The 8787-nt window shown below is 44.3% G+C and overlaps 1 non-coding gene across 1 annotated transcript; it reads left to right on the top strand.

Moving 5' to 3' along the window:
- Positions 1 to 837: 837 nt before the first annotated feature.
- Positions 838 to 944, top strand: LOC138817424 (U6 spliceosomal RNA). Its single transcript, XR_011368869.1, has one exon. It is a non-coding gene; the product is annotated as a U6 spliceosomal RNA (small nuclear RNA).
- The last annotated feature ends 7843 nt before the right edge of the window (positions 945 to 8787 follow it).

Below are 8787 nucleotides of genomic sequence, written 5' to 3' on the forward strand. Positions count from 1 at the left end.
GAGACATTTCCTCCATTAAGACACTTGAGGTGGGGGACAGAGAAACCTCTAAACATTGGCATAGATTTGGGGTAAAAGTTGAAACACAGAGATCTTACACATACTCATATCTGCTGCTAGCTGGTCCTAAGATCACTGTCTTCCCAGTCCAAGAGAGACAAGCATCTGCAGATGGGTTGAGCTTTGCAAGTTCCCAGGAGATAAGGAGGAAAACATATTGTCAGATCTTAATGCTTCACGGTGGGGGCTTTGTCTATCCATATGTCCCTGGACAGAGGCCATTTTCTCCAGTACAATCCCAACCAGGAAACCAATAGAGGTTTTCTTCAATAAAAGTTACATTTTAGAAATACCTTAAAGCTGAGCACCAATGACTCACATCTGTAATCCTAGCTATTTAGGATGCTAAGATCTGAGGATCTCAGTTCAAAGCCAGCCCAGGCAAGAAAATTTGTGAGACCTTTTATCTCCAATTAGCTACCAAAAGGCCAGAAGAGAGCTGTGACTCAAGTGGTAGAGTGCTAGCCTTGAGCAAAAAAGCTCAGGAACAGTACCTAGGTCCTGAGTTCAAATCCCAAGGACCCCTCTATCCTGCTCTCCAAAACACTTCAAATTGGGGGATTAAAAGTCAATACAAGAGATAAAAGAGTCATAGACTGGTGGCTCACATCTATAATTCTAGCTACTCAGGAGGCTGAGATCTGAGGATCATAGTCTAAAGCTAACCTGGGCAGGAAAGTCAATGAGATTCTTATCTCCAATTAACCATCAAAAAGCCAGAAAAGGAGCTGTGGCCCAAGAGGTAGTGTGCTAGTCTTAAGCAGAAAAGCTCAGAGAGTGCTTGCTTCAGCAGCATATATACTAAAATTGGTACGATACAGAGAAGATTAGCATGGCACTTGTACAAGGATGACATGTAAATTCATGAAGTGTTCCATATTTTTGTTAGAAAATGGAAAGACTTGGAAAAAAATTATATTAAGTGAAGTAAGCCAGACCCAAAGAAACATAGGTCCTATGGTTTCCCTTATTTGCAATAACTAGTATATGTCTAAGATAATCATACCAGACAAGCAGAAAAGGTCAAAAGCTATGTGCATATGACCATATAAGATGATGCTAAGAGAAATGAACCCCAAGATAGGGACACAAGAGGCTTTTTCTTTGTCACTGTTGTTTTTAGTGTATATATAATGTACTATGTGATTTTTTTTGTTTCTTTTGTATGTCCTTCCCCCATGGTATAAACCCTGTTGTCACTGTATTTGATTTCAGTGTCCTGCATCTTGCATATACATTTTTCTAATTTGGGGAGGGGAAGGGAAATAACAAGGATACAGGTTGACCCATTTCAACAATGAGGTGTACAAGATACTATGTTGAAAATGAACTTCACAGTTTGGTGGGGGGCAGGGGGAGGAGGGAGGTTTTGGTGAAGTGGGGAGGGAAGGGATAGTAGGGGGGAAAAGGGGGGTAACATGCTCAATAGGAAATGTACTCATTCCCTTACTCATATAGTATCTTTACAATAATTTTTTTTAAAAGCTCAGAGGGAAGGGAAAAACAAAATGTTTAAATAGGGATACAGAGTGACCCATTGTACAGACACTATGTTGAAAAACAAACTTTACAATTTAGGTGGGGGAGGTGGGGGGTAGGGAGTGTAGTTGTAGAGGTGGGAGGGAAGGGATGGTAGGGGAAAAACAAAGGAGGAGGCAACAATGCTTGATAAGAACTGTACTCATTACCTTGCTCGTGTAATTGTAATCCCTCTGTATAGTATTTTCACAATAAAAAACTTATTAAAAAGAAAAAGCTCAGAGACAGTACCTAGTCTAAATTCAAGCTCCAGGACTGTCTCTCTCTCTCTCTCTCTTTCTCTCTCTTTCTCTCTCTCTCTCTCTCTCTCTCTCTCTCTCTCTCTCTCTCTCTCTCCCACACACACACACACACACACACACACACAGTGAGAGAGAGACAGAGACAGAGTGACAGAGAAAGACAGAGAGGGAGAGGGAGAGGGACAGTGAGAGAGAGAGAGAGAGACAGAGAGAGACAGAGAGAGACAGAGAGAGACAGAGAGAGACAGAGAGAGACAGAGACAGAGAGAGACAGAGACAGAGAGACAGAGAGACAGAGAGAGAGAGAGAGGAACACTCCAAATCCAAGGAGATAAAAGGCAACAAAAGAGAAAAATAGACCTGGGTGCTGATGGCTCATGCCTGTAGTTCTAACTACTCAGGAGGCTGAGATCTGAGGATCACAGTTTGAAGCCAGTCTGGGCAGGAAAGTTGTAAGACTCTTGTCTCCAATAAGCCACTAAAAGAGCCAAAAGGGGATCTGTGGCTCAAGTGGTAGAGCCCAGGCCTTGAGTCCAGGACTGGCATACACACACAAAAAAAGGACAATCTCTCTATTACTAGAGATGTGAACATTGCCCAGGAAATTCAGTAAGACCTTTCTAGTAAGTCCAAGGACTTGTAACTTCCACTTAAGTGGAATTGAAAGGGAAGCCACTCTGCTGCCCATGTCTAGGCCTGCCACAACATCAGCGTGGCAAGTGGAGTTCTCCTAACACCCACGCCATGAGTCAGAGTTATTACAGCTCTTAATGACTGCATTCATTCATGGACCATATTCAGAAGAGTTATTGTCATAGTTATCATATAGTTCATGGATATGAGTATGGAAATAAGGTTTCCCACAGAGACAGCAACTCCCAGCTAAAAATCAAAGGTAGCTTCCTCTTTACCTTGCAGCTTTCACTGCTCATCACAGAGACAGGGAAGTGAAATCCTAACACAAGTTACTGCAATTTCTGGATTATGTAGAATTCATGGTACATATTTTACTATGGGCCATTGTTGTTCTAGTTCATTCAGTTTTACCTCTTGCTTGATTTCTCTACTCTGTGCAGGCTTTGGAAGTTGCACATATACTCATTACAATCTCTGAAAGTGCTGTGAATTTGCAAACCTTGCATTTGGAAGAAACTCCACACCCTTTAGGATAAACTCTAAAGCAAGCTGCACTTGTGGTAGAGGTTCATTAATGTACAGATCAAATCAGTTCATACTCAAATTCATCTGCCAAATGGATCCTCTCAGAGTGAGTGAGTCTAGGAGCTTTGGCAAGACAGGGCTAGGATGTTAGTTTTCAGTTGTTCTGGCCTTCACCAGGCTACTATTGTAAAAAGGCTACCAATTGTCCACAGAGCTGCTATCTCTGTCTACTAGGTACTATCTATGAGACTATGACATACAAATCATAAGTTGCTTCCACGGAGGCCAGGAAAAGCCCATAGCAAAACCTCTTGTTTTTACTTAATGAATATCATGACCCAAGCTAGGGTCATTAAAAAATTATTACAAAAGAATTCCCAGCTGGACACTGGTGGCTTGCGCCTGTAATCCTAGCTACTTAGGAGGTTGAGATCTGAGGATCATGGTTCAAAGCCAGCCCAGGCAGGAAAGTCCGTGAGACTCTTATCTCCAATGAACCAACAGAAAACCGGAAGTGGTGCTGTGGCTCAAGTGGTAGAGCACTTGCCTTGAGCTGAAGAGCTGAGGGACAATGCCCAGGCCCAGAGTTCAAGCCCCACGACTGACAAAAACAAACAAACAAACAAATAAATAATAGCAGTAAGCCATCCATTGCCATGGTTAGCTGGGAAATATCCCTTTTGTCCTTGAGAAAAGTGCATGGTCAAAGAATCCTAGAGGGAGAGAGGGGGGCAGAGGTTGGACAGCATGCCAGGGTGGGCAGCTCTGCTTGTCACTCCAGGCTATAACTTTCCTAGCAAAGAAAACCACAGAGCCATTTTAGATCCCCTGCAGCGCAGCACAGGGAATGTTTTGTGCTTCTGGGCTGCAATGCTCACTGAGCACAATTCTATGCCTCAGTGAGTCATGCTTTTTTCATCCTCTACACCAGTGGCTCTGGAACCCAAGGCTTGTCCCAGTGTGATCAGAAAACAGTTTTCAGCTCACCATGGGTTGAATCTCAGTCTATACAGAAGAGATGGTACCTATTTACAAGGCCTCCCATAAGCCAGGCACTGTGTGAAACACTGAGAATCTAGTGTATTGGCACACATGTTTCCTGTCATCTTGAGACTAGTGTTCTCCTAAAGGAGGCAGAAAATAAACACATGCAATATAGTCTGGCTGGGACAGAGGCCAGTTAGGAGGATGGTTGCTGCTCTGGATACATGGTCATGTGGTCTCCTAAAGAGAACCACTGAACAGAGTCCAGACTAGACAGGAATGAGCCATGGAGTTGTCGGGGCAGAGCGTTTCAGAGGAAGCAGCAGAGGCTTGGTGGAAGGTAGAACCTGGCAAAGAACACAAGGGATCTTCACAAATAACTACAGTTTATAAACACAATGTATCAAACCTTTTACACCTCTGCTCCTTCCACACATGGTCTCATTTATTTATGTCATCAGTCAGGATATAAATTAGATCCAACTACTCTTCCATTTTATAGGTTAAATAGATCCTGAAAGACCACCACACAGGCAGAAATGGCAGAGCTGATGCTGAGCCTGCAATCTAATCAGAGCCCAAATTCTAGATTTCTAACCTCTACTGTATATTGCAGGAGAGTCAAGAGTGCAGGCAGGCCCACAGGGCTTTGCGTGAAAGGAAGAACCCTCCAGAGATCCAGTGTTTTTGAGAAAGCACTGTGCTCATCACAACCCACTTATTTAGCAATACTTTTCTTATGTGGGAACATTGTCCAACCAAAGGTGCTTTGGGGGATGATTTCCTGAGGAGGAGTTCTTCTTTCTTCTTCTTCTTCTTCTTCTTCTTCTTCTTCTTCTTCTTCTTCTTCTTCTTCTTCTTCTTCTTCTTCTTCTTCTTCTTCTTCTTCTTCTTCTTCTTCTTCTTCTTCTTCTTCTTCTTCTTCTTCTTCTTCTTCTTCTTCTTCTTCTTCTTCTTCTTCTTCTTCTTCTTCTTCTTCTTCTTCTTCTTCTCCTCCCCCTCCCCCTCCCCCTCCCCCTCCCCCTCCCCCTCCCCCTCCCCCTCCCCCTCCCCCTCCCCCTCCCCCTCCCCCTCCCCCTCCCCTTCCCCTCCTCCTCCTCTTCCTCCTCCTCCTCCTCCTCCTCCTCCTCCTCTTCCTCCTTCTTCTCCTCCTTCTTCTTTCTTCTTCTCCTTCTCCTTCTCCTTCTTCTTCCTCCTCCTTCTCCTCGTCTTTCTTCCTCCTCCTTGTCCTTCTTCCTCCTCCTCCTCCTCCTCTTCCTTCTTCTTCTTCTTCCTCTTCTTCTTCCTTCTCCTTCCTCCTTCTCCTCCTCCTTCCTCCTTCTCGATCCTTCTTGCTCCTCCTCCTCCTCCTCCTCCTCCTCCTCCTCCTCCTCCTCCTTCCTCCTCCTCATACTCTTCTTCTTCTTCCTCCTCCTCCTCCTCCTCCTCCTCCTCCTCCTTCCTCCTCCTCATACTCTTCTTCTTCCTCCTCCTCGTCCTCTTCCTCCTCCTCCTCTCCTGTTCCTCTCCTTTCCTCTTCCTTCTTCCTTCTTCTTTTTCTTCTGATATTAGGATTGAACTTAGTGCCTTGAAGTCTCACTTGGCTTTTTCGTTCATGGCTTGTACTCTATTACTTGAGCCATACCTCCACTTTCAGCCTTTTGCTGTCTAATTTGAGATAAGAGTCTGGTATTTATCTTTGTGCTGATGGTCTATTGTCCTTGTCAGCCCAAGGGAGGCACAGAAAAGGCATAGAGAAATGTTCTATTTGATCACCTGCGATAATCACCTCACCATGTATCTGAATATGAAAACCACTTCAATTTATAACTCAAATGTATACAATTAAATATATTAACTGTAAACGAAATACATGTAGACTGTAAAAATCCAAGCTCAAATGCACATATGGAAGGCTACAGATGTAATTAGTGGCTAGGACATGGGTTCTGAGATAATCTTTTGTGTTCAGATCAAGGTTTTGTTATTTTCTAGCTGTGTGATACCTCTGAACCTTTATTTTCCCCTCCACAAAGTTGGCATAATAAGAGTTCCCACTCAGTGGGTATTGTGAGTACCAATAAGTAAATGTGAACAAAACTACTCCTCCACACACAGAGAGATACTTGGAGCAGTTCCTGATTAATTAAGCAACATTTAAGTGCTAGCTTTATTATAAGGGAAGGGCTAGGTAAATACCAGTGCTTGATATTAGTTTACTAAGGAAAAACAAAAGAAACTGAAACAAGACACACCCAAGGGTCCTCCATCTCAACTACTATGAAAGATGCAATCACGTAATTACTCAAGGACTGGCTTTCTTCTAGGAAAAGCAACATGAAATGTATGCTGTAAAACCATCTCGTTGGCTGAAGTCACCCCTGGTGGCTCTTGGCTGGGTGCAGATTAAAGCGTAGCTCTTCAAGCTCTCCAGGCACAGGGGAGCAGGAGAATGTTAAGTGCATGCTGCATTGTCGTTAATTAATTTCTCAAGTGCTGCAGTAATCAGAAGGCTCATTAATGTGTTTTAGCTTGCCTTTCATTTCGAGCCTAAGTAGTAAATGTAAATGCAATGCACTTAGAAATCTTAAAAATCATTCAGTGCTATAGTGGGAGGGAAACACCCTGGTCTGTCTGTCTCTAAGGAAAAGAAAAAAGAGGGGGGGGGAAAAACCACAAGGACTTCTTTAATCACATGAAAGTGGAGCTACTCATCAGCAGCAGAGGCTCCCTATGGCTTTTCAAAATATTATCATTTGGACCCAGTTGTTCATCTTCTCCTGTATAATGTTTGAAGATGCCATTCTCCATCCATATTGTATTTCTCCCGGCAGGAAGTGTAATCCTGAAGGACAGATCCCAAGACTGGAGCTTCTTTGACAGGGCCTTGTAGAAGGGGCTGCATTGAAGTCACTGGGACCTGCGCAGAGAAAGCTGCGCCCTACTGGCAGCCTGGCTGCTCTCATTTTTCCAGGCCAGCTTCAGGATTACAGTGTCTTGTCCGAACCTCCCCTGAACTTCAGGCACAAAGCTAATGCCTTCTTCTCCCTGTAGCCATCATTTCCCCCTCCGCAGAGGACCCCTTCTCATCCTTATAGACTCATCCCACCCCTGCTATTCTTATTTCATGACCACACAAAGTACTTGCAACAGGATCTGCCATATTGAGAGCCCTCTATGAGTGTTTGCTCTATTTAGAATTGTTAGCTACCACTAGCTGGCAGTAGGCCATGGACCACTTAGGGGTGGAGAGTGTTCTTTTGCTTTTTCTGGATTTCCACACTGAGCTTTTAGACAACACTCATTATATTGTGCATCACACAATCCCAACTAGATTGTGGGCCCAAAACACCATGCTCCCTATTTTTCTTTTTGTGCTAATCCTGTGGCTTGAACTTAAGCCTGGGCACTGTCCCTGAGCTTTTCTTTTGCGCAAGGTTAGCTCTCTACCGCTTGAGCTATGGCTCCATTTCCAGCTTTTTGGTGGTTAATTGGAACTAAGTGTCACTCAGACTTTCTTGCCTGGTCTGGCTTCAAACTGTGATCCCAGATCTCAGCCTCTTGAGTAGCTAGGGTTACAGGTAGGAGCCAGGGGCACCTGGCCATCCTCCCTATTTTTTTTTTTTTTGCATTCTCATCTTTAGTCCCTAGAAACCATAAATTCTCAGTCTCTCCCGACTCCTATCCGTAGTGTGGGAGGGAGAGGTCAAGCCTCAGTCTACACCCCCACCTGCAGAGTAGGACATGCCTCTGGAGGGCATGGAGATGAACTCACAGAAAGCAGGGATTCTGGACAGAAGATCTATGTCAAATAATAGGTGCTATACACCTCCCATGAAACAAACAGGCCACTAATAACACACATAGCACCCTTCTTACCCCACATCTTGAAGGAGACTTCATACTCAAGGCCCTACTATGTGACCCAAGCCAGCTTTTTCTCTCAACTTCAGTTCAGCAAATGTCTACCAAGCACAAGCTGTGCTCTGAGTCCTGTGGTAGGTGATGAAGTGAATAAGATATGTTTCTAATCTTACAGAGAAGACTAGAAAGTGAATCACATCTGCAAACACGAGCCCAATAAATGCAGGCACAGAAGAGGGGCTGGAGTCCAACCTGTACTTTCTGAGGATAGGGCTAAGGACATAGTGGGTTCTCCAGTAGGACAGGTGAGTGGGCATGGAGCATCATGGCAGGTGCTTCCAAGGTGAGATGGTGTGTGGTAGAGGTTCAAGCATGTGCTCTGGCTGACACATGGGAAGCCTGGCTAGACTGTGGTGGAGGTAGTACAGAAGCCCACAGTCCAGAGGGCCTTGAGCACTGTGCCCTTAGTCTATTACTATTGTAACAGAGTCTGAAGTGAAGGGGTAACAGCCAGTTTTCATCTTGCTACCCTGCTGCCCCAGAGAGGAAGCTTCTTGGCAAGTCTAAGAACTGGCCTCAGAGATCAGTCTCATACCAATGATGTCCCAAGGGGGATGCTCCTCACCAAGTTTTACAACAGTTTTTTTTCTTTGTGCTGGTGCTAGGGCCTGAAGTCAAGACTAGGTGCTGTCCCTTAGCTTTTTGACTTGTGGCTGGTGCTCTACCACTTGAGCCATAACTCCACTTGATGCCTTTTGGTGGTTAATTGGAAATAACAGTCTCATGGACTTTCCTGCCCAGGTTTTGAACTGTGATCCTCTGATCTCAGCCTCCTGAGTAGCTAAGATTATAAGTGTAAGCCACTCACTCAGCTAAAGTTGTTTCTTTACCAAAGTTGCTAATTTAAGATTTAACCTTGAGTGGAAATTTTAAACTCTACTATAGCTCCTAATCTATA

Source organism: Dipodomys merriami, unplaced genomic scaffold, assembly GCF_024711535.1.
Source record: "Dipodomys merriami isolate MVZ:Mamm:240054 unplaced genomic scaffold, mDipMer1.0.p SCAF_7, whole genome shotgun sequence".
In the NCBI taxonomy this organism is placed as follows: Eukaryota; Metazoa; Chordata; class Mammalia; order Rodentia; family Heteromyidae; genus Dipodomys; species Dipodomys merriami.